This window comes from Martes martes, assembly GCF_963455335.1.
Source record: "Martes martes genome assembly, chromosome: 5".
NCBI classification, from domain to species: Eukaryota; Metazoa; Chordata; class Mammalia; order Carnivora; family Mustelidae; genus Martes; species Martes martes.
Window position 1 is genome coordinate 147,299,093 of NC_137892.1, and position 3,981 is coordinate 147,303,073.

Sequence of the window (3,981 nt, forward strand, 5' to 3'; positions counted from 1 at the left end):
AAACTTTAATGATTGAAAATAAGTTCTAGAATCAAACAGTTTAAAAAATATAGAAGAAAATGTTAAACTACAAAGCAGATATAAATAGTATCTATGAAAATAATAATAACAAACAAATTTCTAATCCAGAACAACAAATGGCAGAGATCAACAAAATAATATGTTCAAATATAGTAAGGTGAAGACTTGTCTAACAGGAAACCTAAAGATGACCAAGCTAACATTCTAAAGGAAAGATGACCAATACCTGGGTGGCTCAGTCGGTTAAGCTTCTGATGCTTGGTTTTGGCTCATGTCATGGTCTCAGGGTCTTGAGACTGAGCCCTGTGTCAGTCTCCAACCTCAGCGTGGAGCCTGCTTATCCTGTTCCCTCTGTTCCTAACGTGCTGTCTCACTCTCTCTCTCTCATATATAAATAAAAATCTTTTAAAAATAAATTTTTATTTATTTTAAGATATTTAATATATGTTAACATACATTTATATGTTTAATATATGGTAACATAAAATATTTTTTAAAAAGATATATTAAAATACAAAAACAAAAGTACTTTATGGCTCCAGATCCCACCAGAAAAATATAACTAAACATGTACTTCACCAAAAGGAAAAATGCAAGAAAGAAATTGAGCAAATAATTTAGTAGAGCTAAATGACATTTAACTGCTAAAATAACTGAATAAGCAGTGCATATATTTTGAGATTATGTTACTGTTATGATTGTTCAATCTAAAGAAAAATTACAATAAGTAAGTCAATCCAAACTTCATACGTAAAAGAATTTCCCCTTTAGCACCTGATTTTTTTAAAAGATTTTATTTATTTATTTGACAGAGAGAGAGAGATCACAAGTAGGAAGAGAGCCAGGCAGAGGGAGAGAGAGGGGGAAGCAGGCTCCCCACTGAAAAGAGAGCCCAATGCTGGGCTCGATCTCAGGACCCTGAGACCATGACCCGAGCCAAAGGCAAAGGCTTAACCCACTGAGACACCCAGGCGCCCCAACTTGATTTTGTCAAATACTGCCACTACTCTTTTCTCTCTTACATACACAATTTCTTCCCAGTCAATAAATAATAAGTGATACAGTAGAGAAATTGTAGAAGTATATTCCTTAGGGCATTCAGTATGCCATATATTCTATACATACAGTTTGAATATGTTGACTGTGGACTGCATGTGCAAATATATTTGTCATAGTTAAGAGTGCAAGTGTACTTCTACCTGGCATTATTACACCAAAACAGGCGAGAAGTTTGCAAATGAACTTCCACTCACATGTTCCATATGGATAGCTATTCTTCAAATGATTTCTTCATTTGATAGCTATTCCTCAAATGATTTCTTCATTTGAGGATTTGATTTGATTTCTTCCCTTCAGAGGGAAAAAGTAAATAAACATCTTGGCAGTTCATGCTGAATGTATGTCAATCACGTACAAAATTCAAGCTAACACAATCCTCTTTTTGTGATAAAGTAAAATGAAATAATTCTCAGAAAAAAATTTGTTAAATGATTTATCTGATGTAGCTTCATCTTTTATCAAAAAAGACCTAAAACTAAATACAATAACTTTGTTTTTCATATCTTAAAATAACAGGTATCTTATGGTCTTTATTAGCCACCACAGACTTGGCTGTTATACATCATTTTGGGAATTTACACTGAAATTATTACAACCCTCACCTGGGACTCCAAGACCGTATACACATGACAGCAAAGAGAAATCAGGACATATCTTTAACATCGTGCTGGGAAATCTCTTTAGATAAATATCCTAGTTTATTGCTTACAAGTTCTGCTTTCCACCCAATAATAGAATCCAATACCGCCAAGTTTTCTGCCACATTATAGTAAGGACCTACTTTCCTCCAGTTTCCAATAGCATGTTTTTCATCTTCTTTTGAACTCACCAGAAGTACCTTTAATTTTTTACCAACATACTCTTCATGATGATACATATATTCTCTAAGGTAAAAAAAAAACATTTGGGGGGGGTATCTGGGTGGCTAAATTGGTTAAGCATTTGACTCCTGATTTTGGCTCAGGTCATAATCTCAGGGTCCTAAGATCGAGCCCCACTATCAGCTCCGTGCTCAGCGTGGAGTCTGCTCGATTGTCTCTCTCCCTCTTTTTCTGTGCCTTCCACTATTTGCTCTCCCTCTCTCTCTTTCTCTCTCTAAAATAAATAAAATAAATACATCTTTAAAAAAAAAAAACAAAAAACTTCTCTACCAAGCTTTTTTTTTTTTTCACATTTTCCTCAGTAAGCATGTATTAATTATCGAGAAAAAGTATTTCTAAAACACTTGAGATGTCCACTCAGAGAAATTCTCTAGACTTCTTTCTAGAACTTCTCTAGACTTTCCAGCTCTTAACTCTGCTGGAGTAAGAGTAAGTTCTCCTCCTCAAGAGTTGGGCGGGTCCTCTCACAACAAGCATTTGGTGTCTTCTATCCTCCATGTTCCCCCAGCTCCACAGGGCCCACCCTAGGGCCTGAGATGAAGAATCCAGTCCAGGAAGTTGGAATGCAGAACAAAAAGTGTACATTCACCTAGTTTAAAAACACTCAAGATGTTTGCCCTGAATTTTAAGCAGGACATGTGACCTGGTCCATTCAGGTTTCAAGTTCAAAGGCATCAGGCCGGTGCTGGGGGTTAGCAGCTAACATATCTTTCAAGAGCCGCTTGACCCCCTCAGACATGGAAGTCCTTAGTTTCTGGGGGATATGCAACTCCAACTTTGGGTTTTCTAGCAGGGCCTCTCCAACAGGGACATATTTGGTCCCCTGTTTGATAGAGGTCCCAGGAGCTCCTTCTTGGTCTCAGAGTCAGTGAAAGTGATTCTTTCTATCACTGCCAGATGATAATGCGGAGGGCAAAGATGCCGGTCTTGGCTGCTTCGTGTCCCTCCCAGACTTGGGGGGCCATGAAGACGTCGGAGTGTCAGGCCGAGGACAGCCAGTACTTACTCACATTCACATTTTTGTTGTCTCGATGGCCCTCTTTTCCTCGGGGGGCTAACCCCGCACAGACCTTGCTTAGTCCAACATCTGCCACCTTGAGGATGGAGGTGCCAGACCTCTCGGTGATGAGGCTGTCGTCTGGCTTTAGGTCCCTGGGCACGATGTGGTTTTTGCGCAGGAAGGCAATGGCGCCCGTGAGCTACAGCATGAAGCTTTCGTTGGTGGCTGTTCCGGCCTCCGGGATGGGACGTCCTGCCTCAAGTCTCCTCCTACACAGAACTCATGACAAACCAGAGAGAACAGAGCTCCTCAGACAGCCCAGGAGCCTCTCTCCTTTGAGCGCCGTTTCCACCAGGCGCAGGTCAAGCAGCGAGCTCTTGCCGCGGCTCCGGCCCCGGGCGAGCCCGTCGCCCAGCAGGTCGCGCTCCTTAAACCGCACAGTTCTGGTGGCGCCGCTGGAGGCTGGTCAGGACCCAGAATTCGGCCAGCTCCATCTCCACGTTCCCGGGAGCGTCTCAGCGGAGCTTCTTGACCACCCCCCGGGCCCCGCTGCGCCCGGCCCCTGCCTGCTAAACCACGCGGTAGCTGCCGCGCGGGATCCCCCCAACAGGCTGTACCACGGCTGCGCAGACCCGCCGCCCCGCTCTGGCCACCGCCGCACCAGGTCGGTCACGCCCCCGCCTCGGACGCCACCGGATCCACGGCCTGGGCCGCCGCCAGCCTCCTCTCCGTGAGGCGCCCTCTCCGGTGTTGCATGGTGCATGCATATTTCCACCAACCGACTCTGCACGGCAGTCTAGGCTCTTTGCCCCCAGTGTCTCAAAGTTCCTCCAGCTTGTACCCATCTCTCCGTTCCTAACTCACTGCCGTATGCTTAGGTATCGGCTATCAGAGCCCAGGTCTCCGTACCCAAATCTGTATCCATTTCTTACGGCTGTTGTAACAAAATATCACAATCTGGGTGCTTTAAAGCAAAAAGAATTTGTTCTCCCATAACATTGGAGACTTAAATTCCAAAAT

The 3,981-nt window shown here is 43.3% G+C and overlaps 1 pseudogene across 1 annotated transcript; it reads right to left on the reverse strand.

Moving 5' to 3' along the window:
* Positions 1-2,586: 2,586 nt before the first annotated feature.
* Positions 2,587-3,717, reverse strand: LOC308343371 (serine/threonine-protein kinase 35-like; annotated as a pseudogene). Its single transcript has one exon. The product of its transcript is annotated as a serine/threonine-protein kinase 35-like (transcript).
* Positions 3,718-3,981: the final 264 nt, after the last annotated feature.